At 38.3% G+C, this 15921-nt stretch overlaps 1 protein-coding gene across 1 annotated transcript in view; it reads left to right on the top strand.

The window, feature by feature from the left end:
* The window catches only part of VAT1L (vesicle amine transport 1 like), a 139541-nt gene that overhangs the window by 36292 nt on the left and 87328 nt on the right, over nucleotides 1-15921 (top strand). The window lies entirely within an intron of this gene.

The raw sequence follows: 15921 nt of genomic DNA, 5'->3' as shown, positions 1-15921 counted from the left end.
TCACCTGACCACACAATCATTTGTGCCAACTAATATGTATTCTTTGGAAAAGAAAAAGGAAAGAGACTTCTCTTTGTTTCCTTACTGATGCTTTTCTCTTAATTAAGGGGAAAATTAGGAAATAGCAAATAGTGTACCAGACCCAATAGCCATCTGCTTAACTGAGTCCTATGGCTAGCAAAACTTCCTTGATAGTCACTTTATGAATATGTGCTTAGAATGTGCAATGGTAGCAGAATGGGATCTCTACAGAGGGAGCAAAGGCCATAGAAAATACTGTTTGGCTCCAACCTGTTGAGATTACTGCTGTACAGGTTGGGTTTGGAGAGATTCATTCTCCCTTCACATCTTAATCAATTTGACTTGCCTGACTTTTCCCCAAATCTTCAAGACTTGAGATCAATGAGTGGCAGCATAGTGTTGTGAAAAGAACATTGGATTTGAATTAGATTCTCAGATCTATACTTTTTAACCATATCACCTTGGGCAAGTTAAATGTGGACCTCTTCCTTATTTGAATGTGAGCTCTTTGAGGGCAGAGACTAGTCCTCATTCATGTTTGTATCTTTCCCAGCACTAAGCAGAGAGTGATATATATATATAACACAGCTCTTCTGCTTTGGAACTGTTAACTTGGAAATAACACAGAACTCTCAAATAGTTAGAAAAACCAAGTCTTTAATCAGGATAGGGAGAAGCCCAGTATTTAATTCTTTACTCAGAGTCTGACACCACAACTTTTTTAGGGTGCAAACCCTGGACTCTGGGGATGTTATCCCTGGGAGTGCCATCATGCTAGATGACGACTCCAAGGAACAAAAGAATTTGGGGAACCTATATACCATTTGGGGGAAATCCAGGGGCAGAGAAAGATGATTGACATTGCTATAGCTACAAAGGAAATCGAGGTGTTCCAACTACACTGACTGGATACTATCAAGCTTGGGAAAGAAATCGTAGCTAGAGGCTGGGGTGTAAGAAAGGGGGCTTCTTAGGAGGGATACTAAAGGATGGTTCCTGCCCAGGTGTGGATCTTGGGAAAGGGTCTCTGATACAATGGGGAGACTACCTAATACAAAGAGGGTCCTTAGCATATGCTTAGTCCTAACTAAGATTGTTATTCCCCTGAGGGTTCCCCACTCAGTCTGAAACTGCTATCCTGGGATTCCCTTCAGGGTGGATTCCCATGAGAACAGGGAACAAGTACAAACTTTGGGGTCTCCAACCTATAAGCTAGTCCTGAAACCTGGGGTTCACCAGATCCCACTAGGCCACAAGTTGGGGTTTCTAGATTCTATGTTGACAGAACCAATAAACAGCATTGATTCCAAGATGGAAGTTAAGGGTTTTAAGAAAATAAACAATAAAATAAAATTTTAACCCTTACTTATCTTCCATCATAGAATCAATACTGTATATTGGTTCTAAGATAGAAGAGAGATAAGGGCTAGGCAATATGGGTTAAATGAGTTGCCCAGGGTCACACAGCTAGAAAGTATCAGAGGACAGATTTGAACCCAGGGCTGGCCATCTTCAGGCCTATTTCTCTATCCACTGAGCTACATAACTGCCCCCACAGAGAGCATTTAATAAATGTTTGTTCAACTGAATTGAACTGTTATTTAAAAAAAAAAAAGCATTCACTTCCTTACATTAAAATATCTTTATGAGTTTTATTATCTACAGATTTTAGACCCTATCAACATTGTAAAGAGGGCATATATTTGCTCATATTTCAGCAAATAATGAGTCCTTTTCATATACAAATTTGATCTTTGGTTTGGAGATGAAACAGCTTCCTTTCAGCCTTTGAGAATATAAATTATGCATTGAGTGGCTTAATTAGAACATGAAATCTTGTTACTATTAAGTTACAGAAACTCAAAGCTCCAAAGGACCTCAGTGGATGTCTCGCCCAAGTCTGACTTTAAGCAGATATCCTCTTCTACAGCATCCCCAACAAGTGATCATCCAGCCTCTACTTAGAGATTGCCAGTGATCTAAAATTCAGTGCTTTATGAGACAGCCCAATTCCCTTTTAAATAGCTTAAATTATTAGAAATGTATCTTTACATTAAGCCCAAATCTGCCTTTCTCCAACTTCTTATTGCTCTTAGTTCTATTAGAGCTAAAGAAGAAAATTTTAATCCCTCCTCTGTACTATGCCTCCAGAGTCTTGAAGATGGTAATCAGTCCCACTCCCCACTCCTCCAAATGTCTCTTCTCTAGGCGAATTGCCAGTTCCTTCAGCTGGTCCTCATAGAGTCTGGCATATTGTTTAGCGCCATTCATGTCAACTTCTTGTGAATGTACACCTGTTTTTACAGTGTCCTTTTGAGAAAGGAATAATCATAGTTCATATCTTTATAATGCTTTACAGTTAGGGGCAGCAAGGTGGTTCAGTGGACAGAGAGCCACACCTGGAGGTCCTGGGTTCCCATCTAGCCTCAGACACTTCCCAGCTGTGTGACCTTGAGCAAGTCACTTTACCTCCATTGCCTACCCTAACCACTCTTCTGCCTTGGAACCAATATACAGTATTGATTCTAGTTTAAACAAAATAATGCTTTATAGTTTATTAAAGCACTTTCACTATGACAATCCATTTGAAGTGTATAATACAAATATTATAGCTATTTTGTACTCATAGTCAAGGCAACAAGATTTGTTACACACAATGTTAGCGATAAGCACCAGCATTATAAAGAAAGGCAAAAAATAGTTACTGCTCTCAAAGAATTCAGGCTCACAGTCTAATGAGGGAGACAACATATAGACATCTATATACAAATAAGAGAGAGAAATTAGAAAAAATGGGACAAAGTGGGGATAAACTTAGGGGAAAGGCACTGGCAATAAGGGGAACTAGAAGCAGCTTCTTGAGAGAGGTGGGATTTTGTCTGGAACCCAAAGGAAATCAGGGAAACCAAGAAATAGAAACTCACAGAGATGAAATGACTTGTCCAGGGTCACAAGAAAGTAAACTTTAGAGTTAGGACTTAAATATTGGGCAATTCAAGACCACAATAGTATATTACTTCTCCATAGCTCTGACTTACTGGATAAAGGGAAAAGAATAAGCATTTGTATTGTGCCTACTGTGTACCAATCCCTGTGCTAGGTTCTTTACAAATATTGCCTCATTTGATTTACACAACAACACTGTGAGGTAAGCACTATTATCATCATTTTACAATTTAGGAAACTGTGGCTAATAGAGGTTAAGTGACTTGCTCAGGGTCACACAACTAGTAGGTGTCCAATGCCTTATTAGAATCTGAGTCTCCTTGACTTCTATTATAAAAGTCTACCCTTTGTACCACCAAGTATATCCCTTCTAATAAAGAATAAACTAACCAACATGGCAACCATATCTGACATTATAGGCATTGTTCTGTGCTCATTTTTCTCCCACTTCTGCAAATAAGGGAAGGACATAAATTCTTATAGCTCTTCTTTGGGGCCAACCTTGGTGGTTATAATTTTACAACTCTCAATTTAAATTTTTGTTATTGTTTCTATTTATATTGTCATAGCCATCATGTATTTTTCCTTGTTCCTCCTGCTTCACTTTGCAGCAGTCCTTGAGGACAGGAACTGTCTTGCTTCCTTGTACTTGTCATATCTTCAATGCTTAAGACTGCATCTGGCACACCGTACACATCATAACGTCTTAAATGATTTTTCATTCATTACATTCACAACTTTTTGAGCTATTCCCCAATAATCAGGAATCTACTTTGCTTCCAGGTTTTACCACTGCAAAAAGTACTGCTGTATTTTGTCATATGTGAGGCAGCTGTTTTAAAATAAAAAATCCTTACCTTCTATCTTAGATTCTGCCTTGATTCCAAGGCAGAAGAATGGTAAGGTTAGAAGATAAGAAGAATGGGGGTTAAGAGGCTAGCCCAGAGTCACATAGCTAAGAAGTCTCTGAGGTCAGATCTGAACCCAGAACCTCTGATCTCCAGGTCTGACTATTCACTGAGCCACCTAGCTATCCCTGATAGTTTTTTAAAGAATACTGACTCCTCCTAGGTCTTCTCCACACAAATTGCTTTCTGTTCACACAAATAGTCAGCAGTAAAAAGTTTTTAGTAAGTGTGTTTGTTGCCCAGCAGGCAAAAGCAGGAGTCAAAACACAAGCTAATGTTCTGAACAATTTGGGGTCCCCTATCTCTTAGAAGTTTGACTACCTTTGTGAAATCAGTGTAGTTTTTTCCTGCTGGAGATATTACAGCTAACTTGGGTTAGAGTAGCAAAACAAAAACAAAATTTGTCCCTATAGAACTCTGCCAAGTTCTGGTGTAATCAGCACAAATTGTATGCAAATAAGAGCACCTGGAAGACCTTGACCCCACTGGGAATCCCACTCACTTCCATTTGCACTTAGCTGTACATTCTCCATGAGCTTAGTGAGCACTTTTAGCTGTCTCCTGTTTTATGCTTTTCTTTATAGTCATAATCAGAGAGCTGTTGAAAAATTAGGAAATCTTACAAGGTATCATGCACGGTGGTGACATATGCTTGAAAGACAATATGTTGAGAGAGAGTCTATAAGGCTGTGTGTGTTTTTTTTTTTTAATTAAAACCCTTACCTTCCATCTTGGAGTCAATACTGTGTATTGGCTCCAAGGCAGAAGAGTGGTAAGGGCTAGGCAATGGGGGTCAAGTGACTTGCCCAGGGTCACACAGCTGGGAAGTATCTGAAGTCAGATTTGAACCTAGGACCTCCTGTCTCTAGACCTGGCTCTCAATCCACTGAGCTACCCAGCTGCCCCCAGGGCTGTGTTTTTTCTCTAATGAAATCACATACTTTTTATAGTCAACTACAGAGGGATTTTGTATTATCTAAATAACTCGTAGCGAGATGGAATAGTGGCTGGAATCAAAGAGACCTGATTCTCTGATGTTTACTAGCTCTGTGACACTAGGCAAGTCACTAAATCATGTTTACCTCAATTTCCTCATCTGTAAAATGAACTGGAGAAAAAATGACAAACCTCTGACATCTTTACCAAGAAAATGTCAAAAGTGGTAACAAAGAATGGGATATAACTTAAATAATTGGACATCAACAATAAAAATATTTTGTAATCAATTATGTGTTTATAAAAGATATGGTCTCCTATGAAATATTAGTTATGGATGCTTTCCTATTCCTTTCTTATGCCATCAAAGATATCAGAAGCTATGATGATAAAATTTTTGTATATGTGGGAAAGTAGACATAAAGGGTAGCCATTATTAATATTTTCAGTCACTTTTGGGGGGACATAATAAGGTCTGAAATTTTTCCATGCCTTTGGATTCTTCCTCTCTTTCAGAAGTCTTAGACCTTTCAGTGCCTTAAATACTCTCACTTCGAGCATGGATCCCCTTGGTCTAACTTGACTGTTTGGCTCATCTTTGTTTTCCTCAGTGCTATTTTCATTCCTTTATAAATTCTGGTTAACTTGACTCAGCATATTGCTGACTATAAAATTAATCTCTTAATTATGATGATTCCACTGTTCTCAATGTTAACGAGAGTTTATGATAAAAATCTTTACAGATCTTTTCCATTTTCCTTTTATTAATTGCACTTTCTTTCATTGCATCCTAGAATGTCCTGACTTTGCCTAATTAGTTTTCTTAGCAAACTTTCATCAAACGTGTTTCTCCTTCTCTGTACCTTACTATTCTGTGAGGCAATATTTCCATCATATTTCTTTAGAAGATAGTCAGTGAGTTTATATTCTTTTTTTCTTTTTAAAATTTTTTTCATTAGAACCCTTACTTTTTGTCTTAGAATCACTACTGTGCATTGGTTCCAAGGCAGAAGAGTGGTAAAGGCTAGGCAATGGAGGTTAAGTGACTTGCCCAAGGTCACATAGCTAGGAAGTATCTGAGGTCAGATTTGATTCCAGGACCTCCTGTCTATAGGCTTGGCTCTCAATCCACTGAGTTTATATTCTAAACTGTGTTGCCCTTGGTTGCCATATAGCTCCCCTTGGCAAGGGTAGCCAATATTTACTGAATGAGGTCTTTTCTAGGCTTTTTTGAATTGCAGTTGACTATTGCAACTGATTTACATCAGTAATTAAAAAAAATAAATTATTATAATCAGCATCAGTGTCTGTTCTCTAATCAAGTACCCTTTTTTTTTTGTTTTAATACCTGATTTACATAGGTCAGATTAGAGTTGTGTGTTTTAATTACCTAATTTTGTTTTTCTTTTATTCTTTTTTAAAATTGATTTTGAACTTTAATAAGCCCAAGTATGACTGTATACAGTTGATTTAGTATTTATTCCCATAGCAGCAATGAATCATTTCCTGACAGTGAAAATATAATCAATTTCACTTTTGTAAAGTTAGTCTTCACCATGTTTGGTGCCTTTAAAAAAAAAAAGCAATCTTTTTTTTTTAAACCCCTACCTTCTGTCTTGGAGTCAATACTGTGTATTGGCTCCAGGGCAGAAGAGTGGTAAGGGCTAGGCAATGGGGGTCAAGTGACTTGTCCAGAGTCACACAGGTGGGAAGTGCCTGAGGCCAGATTTGAACCTAAGACCTCCCATCTCTAGGCCTGACTCTCAACCACTGAGCTACCCAGCTGCCACCCAGCTGCCCCCCCCCAAAAGTAATCTTGTTATATAGACATGAAGCATCTGTGTAGTCTCCAAATCTTTGCCCTTTTTCATTTCTTATTATTAAGTCGCATTTTTTGAAATTTGTACTGTCTACTGCCCATCTTCTCCATTGCGTTAAAGTAAATGAGTTTCAAAGTATATAATGCTTTAATTTGGAGGGTCTTCTCAACTTCTTCATATATTTCCTTTATCTCTTGCAGCTGGTACTAGTGTATTAGCATGTCATCATCATGGTGGTCTTTTTGAAAATGCTTATAACGAGCACAAAATTACAAGATGATCAGATGTCCTATAAAATAATGTTTCTTTTTTCCTTCTGACATACAATAAAAACATCTCCATCATCTCCTTTATTTGCCAACCAAGGAGAACCTATGATCTACCTTTCCATTTAGCTTCAATTTCCTTTTATTTTCTGGTTTTGTTTATAGTGATGGTGTTAAGATCTGTATGATTTGTTTCTGTCAGTAGTAGATCCATTTGTTGGTCATTGGACAGGGACATCACATTTAGAGTACCAATAACCAAGGTAATGTTTAGAGATAGTCTAAAAGCTATGCAATTCTCAGCACCTTTTTTTTTTGCCATTCTGCAACTGAAACAAAAGGGGACCACAAGAGCTCTGAGGATTATTTTGTATTTTTGTTTTGTGCATTGCCGTGAATAAGGAATTTATTAGTAAGTTGGCTCCTTAGTGGTAATGAGCATCTCTCCATTCTTAACTAGACTGATCCATGGAAAACAGGCACATTGATTGGGCTATACCTAAAGTTTTCTCAGCATAGTAGAACCTGCCACAGCTTGCTCTCCCTGGGCTTACATAGCCTTTGAAAGTTTAATAATCTTTGTACCGTGATGAAGCATTGGAATGGGACTTTGCTGGTTAATAAATGAATCACAAGTGACTGCCTTGTTGGGTGTCCTTTTTTTCAAAATTGTCTTGAACCAAACCCAGTCTCTATCTTAGCCAACTTCTCTAATAGCCCATATGTTCATGTTTACTTCTCTATGATCCATATGGTTGTACAAGCGTTAAAAGTACAATATCTGATTCCTAGACCATGTGGGATTCTAATTGAGGAGGCAAGTGACAGTGATAAGAAAATATCTTCCTCAGAGCAGTTAAAAATATTTCAAAGGGTGGAACTATAGTGATTCAGCATTCCATTGATTGAGAGGTATTCGGCATGGTGAAAGGAACAAAGGAATGGCTGTCAGGCTACCTAGGTTTCACTATAAACTCTGACTCTTTGTGTGATTCCAGACAAGTCATTCCCCCCACCTGGGAATCTCAGTTGCCTTATCTGATAAAATAAGATGGCTGAACTGGGTTGGTCACCACTCTTGCTAATAAATAGTTGATGTTCTGTGTCCTAGGATTTTTTTTTAGCTCCAACATTTTATGTTCTAAAGTCTCTTCCAACTTTAACATTCTATGGTATATGGTTCTAGCTTCTAAGGTTCCTTTCAGCTCTTGGATATATGAATCTATGATTCGTTAGTTCACCTGACCAACCACATGATCAAGGGAATGTGGAGAGAGAGAGGGAGATGGATTTTTTCCTCTACTTTGTATAAATTACTCCCATATCCTAAGCCCTAAGCTAAGAGTTAATCTCAACTTTTATACCAAAGGTACTTAAAATTTTTTCAACAAAGACTCCAGTGAGCACAAAGTATTTGCTTTTCAGTGGTCAGGAGAATAGTCTAACAAAGAATTCATTAAGAAGACCAAAAATGTTAATATTTTAAGCCAGAACTATGCTTGTTCTGTTCTGTAAAATTAGCACATGGTTATGGGTATGAGTGTTCATTCCTGAGCTTTGTGTTAATAGAATCACACTCCGCAAGTGGGAAGAGACCTCAGAGGTCATCTCCAGGCTAGTATGGCCACTCAGCCCCTTCTAGCTTCACACAGCCTATGATTTGGGGACATGTTTAGCCTATCCTTTTTTATAGGTGATACCTCTTCATGGAGAAGCAGCTTGGTGACTTTTCTGGATATTAGTCCTGGTTTGGACACTTCTTTGTTGACTAGCCATCGGCAAATCTTTTGATTTCTCTTGGCCCTGATTTACTTCTTTATAAAATGGTACTCACTCACGAATACTCAGTAAGTTCACAGTCTTTTCTTTTCTTCTTTTAAATCACTTACCTTTCATCTTGGAATAAATACCCTGTATTGGTTCCAAGGCAGAAGAGTGGTAAGGGTTAGGCAATGGCGGTTAAGTGACTTGCCCAGGGTCACACAGCCAGGAAGTGTGTGAGGTCATTTTTTAGCCTAGCATCTCCCATCTCTAGGCTTGGTTCTCAATCCACTGAACCACCCAGCTGCCCCCTTCATGGTTTCTTTTTGAGGAACAAGTGAGATGACATATATGATGTGCTTTGCAAAACTTGAAGCACTTTATATGTGAGCTGTCTTTTAATAGCTCACAAGTAGGCTTTCCTCCTTCAGCAGCTCCCAATCAAAGGACCTGATGAAGATTTCACTGACCTCTAACAGCTTTTCTGAAATGACCAGCTTTCCATAATGTAGCAATCCTCAGAACCTCACTATTGCTGCCCAACAATGGAAGGAATCCTAGACCAGGAGTCAGAATATTTGCATTTCGAATCTACTTCTTACATTTACTAGCTATAGAACTTCAGAAAGGTCACTTTCTATCTCTGGTAGGACCTACCAGAACGTGTGCCCTTCTGACTTGGTTATTAGGAATTGTGCCATTTCCTATAACAAAGAAGCATCAGTGGAGGAATTGAGTCAAAAGGACTACATCATTGTATTGAAAAATATTCTTCTGAATTAGGTTATTAATTGACTGATTATAGTAGAACGATCACTTCCTTCAAAGCTATCTTATAATGTCAATTCTTGTTGCCACATTTTGGTGAAGATATTAATGTTAGACCATATCCAGAGGAGGATTACTTGAGGACTTAGGGACCTGGAGATCATGCCATGTTTCACCTGGCTTAATCAATAGTAATTTATTAAGTGGTACCTATGTGCCAGGTGCTGTGATAACCAAAGAGAAGACTTAGGAGAGACATGTGTCTTCAAGTATTTGAAGATTTAAGGAGAAGAAGGGTTAGACTTTTTCCTACTTAAGTAAGCAAAACCAAGAGCAAGAGATGGAAGTTTGAGAGGCATATTTCAGCTTTGAAAACTTCTTAACATTTAGAGAGATGCAACATTGGAGTAGACTGCTTTGAGAGGTTATGTCCTGCCCGTTACTGGGACTTCTAGTAAATGTTAGATGACTGCTTGTTAACCAGTTGTTTCAGATTCTTGTTTAAGGTACAGGTAGAATGAGATAGTCTCTTAAGTTCCTGCAGTTCAGAATCTAGAATTATATCAGTAGCCATCTTTGTTTGCCTTCCTTACAATTTATTTTTTTTTTTGAACCAGAATTCCTTTGCCCATTTATCAGTTGGGGAATGTGAGCCAAGCTGTTTTGCTGCATTATGAGAACTGATGTTTGGACAGAAAGGGAATTTGGATGAATAGGACCAAAAGATTTAGAGTTAGAAGGGAGCTTAAAAATCATGTGGTCCAAATCTTGCCTTTTACCCAGGAGGGAACAGAACCAGGGATGGTAAGGGATTTGCCTAAGGTTGCTCAGGTGTTGAGATTTGAATCCAGATCTTTTGACAACAAATCTATTATGCTTAATTTTCCCCCCTCAACTAGGTAAGTTATTTTAAAGGAGCAACTACTGGCAGCAGGGATCCAGAAAATGGAGATGTGGGCAAAGAAAGTAAAAGCTAACTTGTGTCCTGTATGGTTTATTCACACACACACACACACACACACACACACACACACACACACACACACACACACACACACACACACACACACACACACACACACACACACTGGGAGAGACTTGACTTAGTAGCAAATCCACAGCAACAGACATACAGGCTTTAGTAGGCTAAGATAAGTGGACTGATAAGAACCAATTCCCACTTAGGGTACATTAATAATAGCCTCAAAGGAAGTGATAGTTCTGCTGTATCCAATCAGTTAATAAGCCTTCATTAAGGATCAACTCTATAGTAGGTACTGTGCTAAGGGCTGGGAATACAAAGAAAGCCAAAAGACAGAACACTCTTTTAAGAAGCTCCCAGTCTAATGGAGGAAACAACAAACTTTATGCCAGACAAATTGGAAATAATCAGTAGAAGGATAGCACTAGAATTAAGTGGAGAGAGAAATCAGGAAAGACTTTTCATAGAAAATGGCATTTTAGCTAAAGCTTGAAAAAAGTTAACCCTTCATGGCAGAAATAAGGAAGGCTAATATTCAATACAGGTGAAAATGCTCAGATTTGGAGATGGAGTATTTTATGTGAGGACAGCAAAGAAGCCAGTGTCCCTGGCCCACAGAGTATATTGGGAGTGAGAAAGAATATAAGATATAAAAAGCCTTAAAGTGCAGGAGGGGGCCATAATGTAAATGATTTTAAATACCAAACAGAAGATTTGATGTGGCCAACTTTGTGCCTTAGTAAGCTTAGTTTGACAGTTGAATGGAACGTGCAATGCAGTGAAGTTGGTTGGTATTAGCAGGCTATTGCAATAAACCAGGTATGAAGTGATGAGGGTTTACAACAGGGTGGCAGTAATGTTAGAGGAGAGGAGACATTTGCAAAATACAATGGAATACTTAAAAAATTTGCTGACCCTTGGCACTGATCAGACACATCTAGAATATTGCATTTAGTTCTTTGTATCATATTTTAAGAAAGCAACTGACAAGCTGGAGAATATCCAGAAGATGGTGAACAGAATGCTGAAAAACTAAGAATCATGTCATGTGAGCATTGGTTGAAAGAACTGGGAGAATTTAGCCTGAAAAGGAGAAAACATGGGATAGATGTGATTGATAGCTGCTTTCAAATATCTTCAGGGTTGTAATATGAAAGGGATTTGACTTGTTGATCTTGACCCCAGAGGGTAAACTTAGAGCAGCAAGGGGAAGTTATATAAAAATGGATTTTGAATGAATAAAATAAAAAATGGACTATCCAACATAGTCCTCCTCATCACTAGAAGCCTTCAAATGGACACATATATTGTTGAAGATGTTTTGAATAGGGTTCCTGCTTCAGATGTGGATTAGGAGAGAGGCCCTCTGGAATACCTACTTCCCACTCTTAATCATTTTTGACCAATGCAATATAAAATAAAGGCAATGTAGTATAATGGATAAAGACTTCAGGAAGATTACTTTCAAAATCTAGTTTCAAGTCTCACCTTTGATACCTAGTGGCTGCCAAGATTCTCTCAGAGGCTCAGGAAACTTAAAACAGACTAAATATTGCAGAATAGTTGCTGATCTATATTGGCAGGGGGAATTTCCTTGCCAGAAGTTCCACAGTTCAATACAATCACAGTATCAAATTTTTAAAAATGCAAATTAAAATATGAAATAACATCAAAGAAGTCCAACAGGTGATGTGACAGATTGAATAAGGGAGTGGTTATTTCCATATGGGGTTATCAGAAAGCCTAGATGAGAGAAGTAGCATTTGAAAGATTGTTAAACACTTCAAGAATACATTTTATTAATGTTTTTTCTTCATTTTAGTCATTTCTCAGCCTCATCCAGACTGAACCCTTATAACAAAAACAATTGAGTAAAATTATCCAACATAGAAACTTTATCTGATAGTTTATTATATTTTAGTAATTTTCTCATCTTTCCATTTTGAGGGAGGAAATGTGGTTTATTATATCTTCAGGATTTCACAAATTTTTCCATTGTTCAGAATTTAACTTCCTTATATTGTTCTTTCATTTTTCTCTTGATTCTTATTTTTGCTTTCTATCTATTCATACAAGTCTTTCCGTGTTTCTCTAAATTCTTCTTTTTCACCATTTTTTCTGTACATATTCCATTTCCTTCATGTAGCATCATTTTTTTCAGTCATTTCCCAGATAATGGTTACCCTGCTTTGTTTTTAGATTTTTGCTACAACAAAAAGAGCTGTTATGAATATTTTAGGATATATGGACCTTTCTGCCCTTTGTATCTTTGGGGGGTACATTTCTAGTCATTCTAGTCTAGGCCAAAGAGTATGGATAACTTAGTTGCTTTCCTTGCATTCATTCCAAATTGAAATCCTGAACAGTGGGATGACTTTAGAGCCCCTTCAGCAATATGTCAATAGACTATAGAATAAAGTAAGCAGAACCAGGAAAAAACTCTGTACACAAGGAATACAACCCAAATGGAATAAATAGGAGGGGAGACTTAGCAATGTTGTATAATCAAAGTCACTGAGCCTGGCCCCAGAGAAGAAGTGAGGAAATGTACCTCTTTCCCTCCTTTCTCTGCAAAGGTGTGTGAACGTGGTGTGGATCCTTGCCTCTGCTATCAAATCTGCTGGATTTCATTTGTTTTGCTTTACTCTTGTCTGATTCTTTGGTGCAAAAGATGTCTTAACGGGTAGGGGAAAGGATAGGGATCTATTTGGAAATGAAGATGAAGTAGAATAATCATTTTTAAATAAAGAAGTGTGCTCATGTGTCCCACAGCTTCTACAGCATTGACTGTTCTCATTTTTTCATCTTTGCCTCGTCTGTATAGAATGAGATGAAGTCTGGAAATTGCTTTGATTTTCATTTTTCTTTCACTATGAATGACTTGGAGCATGTTTTCATATGGTCATTTATAGTTTTCAGATTTTCCTTTGACTACTTTTAGGACAGTTAAAAACTCCTCAACAGGCAGAGGTAGGCATTCTAAGCAACCAATCAATAAATGATTTATTAAGCATTGAGTATGTGCTAGGCACTATGCTAAGCACCAGGGATATTAAAAAAGAGGCATGGGGCAGCTGAGTGGCTAAGTGAATTGAGAGCCAGACCTAGAGGTGGGAGGTTCTAGGTTCAAATCTGGCCTCAGACATGTCCCCTGTGTGACCCTGGGCAAGTCACTTGACCCCCATTGCCTCGCCCTTTCCATTCTTCTGCCTTGGAACCAATATATAGTATTGATTCCAAGATGGAAGGTGAGGGTTTAAAAAAAAAAAAGAGGCAAAAGGCAGTACCTGCCCTCAAGGAGTTAGTAATCTAATAGAAGAGAGCAACATGAAAAACAAATATCTACAAAACAAACCATATCCAAGATATAGGAAGTAATTAGCAAAGGTAGTATAAGAACAACATGTATAGTTCCCTATGGTTAGCATTCCTTGTGGAAAGTAGAAGAATATGATATTTAAACGTAGGAAGAGACAAATTGATACTAATGATTCTTATTCTAAAGTTTTCAATTCCAAGTCAGGGACAAAGCAGATTAATGAAACTTTTTAACAGGAGTCAGATTCATCTCCTTTGCTAATCTAATGCAAAATAGCATATTTTGGCAACAAGATTGACTAGTGGAAAGACCAGTGAACTGAGGGGTGACTACATGGGTTTCAGTCTCACTATAGCTTTATGTCAGTCATTTCCCACCTCTAACTCTTTGTTTTGTTTTATCTGAAAAATGAAGGCATAGGAGAAGACAGTACTTTCTAGCTTTGATATTGTATTCTGAGAGCCCTTCCACATCTGACATCTTATTTTGTGTATTCTGAGGTCCCTTTCAGCTCTTGACATTCTGCATCCGATTTTCTGACATTTCAACAAAGATGAGGCAATTGCACTTCCCATCTGATTTTGTCAATAATATGATGACCCCCAATTAATAGAATTGCTTCTAGCAGTTGATTTCAATGGAAATGTGTCCTCCTTGATTTGTGACACAAGCTCCAAAATAGAAACAGTGATAGTATTTTTATTTTTTTATTTTTAAACCTTCTGTCTTGGAGTTCCAAGGCAGAAGAGTGGTAAGAGCTAGGCAATGGGGGTCAAGTGACTTGCCCAGGGTCACACAGCTAGGAAGTGGCTGAGGCCAGATTTGAACCTAGGACCTCCCATCTCTAGGCCTGACTCTCAATCCACTGAGCCACCCAGCTTCCCCCAGTGATAGTATTTTTAAATGCTTGTTCAGTGTTAAGAAATTGGATTTATATTTACACACTCTTGATTGTACATATTCTATATGTGTATAATGTTCCTTAGGTAATTTTGAATTTTTTTAAACCAATTTCTATTTAGTGACAACTCTTAAGACAGAAGGGCAAGGGTTAGGCAAATAGAGTTAAGTGACTTTCCCAGGATGACATAGCTAAGAAGTGTCTGAGGCCAGATTTGAACCCACATCTTCCCCATTCCAGTCTAGGAGCTCTATCCACTGTACCACCTACCCACCCCCACAACTAGATCACCAGAAGTGATGTTGTTCAAGTCATGTCTGACTCTTGGCAGAGATACTAGAGTTGGTTTGCCATTTCCTTTTGTGATTTTTAAATCTCCATCTTGCTTGGTCTAGCACCCAAAAAATAATTGTGCACACCCACACTATACGGGCATGTGCTAGTCAATGGCAAATCAAAAATAACTAACTGCCCACCTGGGCTGTCCCAAGCCAAGCTTGAGCCACCATTGGCACATGTGAGGCACAGGAAATGAGGTAGAGGACAGCCTCTGGAGTTCACTCACTTCCTGTGGACAGGGCTAGGCGCCAGTTCATTCTAGGAGTTCGGGCAAGGAGGAGGCCCGCAGGCAGCTTTCCTCCAGATCAGTCACATGAGTCAAGGGACTGATTCTCTTCTCTACCTTGGCCTTCCAGGCCTAAACTCCCTCTGGCTCTGCCAGAAGGTTGAGTTAACCTTTTTCCTTGTCCCCCTCTTTCCTTCTCTCCCTCTCCTTTCTTACTTCCATTGTAATTAAACCACCATAAAACTCCATTCTGACTTGAATGTTTCATTTTAGGAATTTCACAAGTGAATTCCTTGGTGACCTTAAATTAATATATATCAGTCTTTAAAGGTGATTTTAATATCTCACTTTTCCAGCTCATTGGAAAAGAAACTGAGTCCAAACAAGGTAAAGTAACTTGCCTAGGATCATAGAGCTAGCAAGTGTCTGAGGTCAGATGGAATTCGGATCTTCTAAACTTCAGGTCCACTGCTCTAACCACTGGTCTAGTTAACCTAGCTGCCTCGGAATTTAGAATTTTAAAAAATCATACAATAAACTTGTCTTCATGTACTATATTCCCCAGTAAGTAGCTCAGATTCTAGTTGATAAATATATGCATTCAATTCAACAAACCATTATGAAACACCTAATGTATGCGCTAGACTTTGTGGGGGAGAGTTGACTTTGGACACAGTCCCTGTCCTTATGCAACTTATAGTCTAGTAGGAAGATGTGGAGCAGTTGCA

Source organism: Monodelphis domestica, chromosome 1 (assembly GCF_027887165.1).
Source record: "Monodelphis domestica isolate mMonDom1 chromosome 1, mMonDom1.pri, whole genome shotgun sequence".
Lineage (NCBI taxonomy): Eukaryota > Metazoa > Chordata > Mammalia > Didelphimorphia > Didelphidae > Monodelphis > Monodelphis domestica.
The sequence above is the reverse complement of the archived record's forward strand: the minus strand, read 5'-3'. Positions and strand labels throughout refer to the sequence as shown.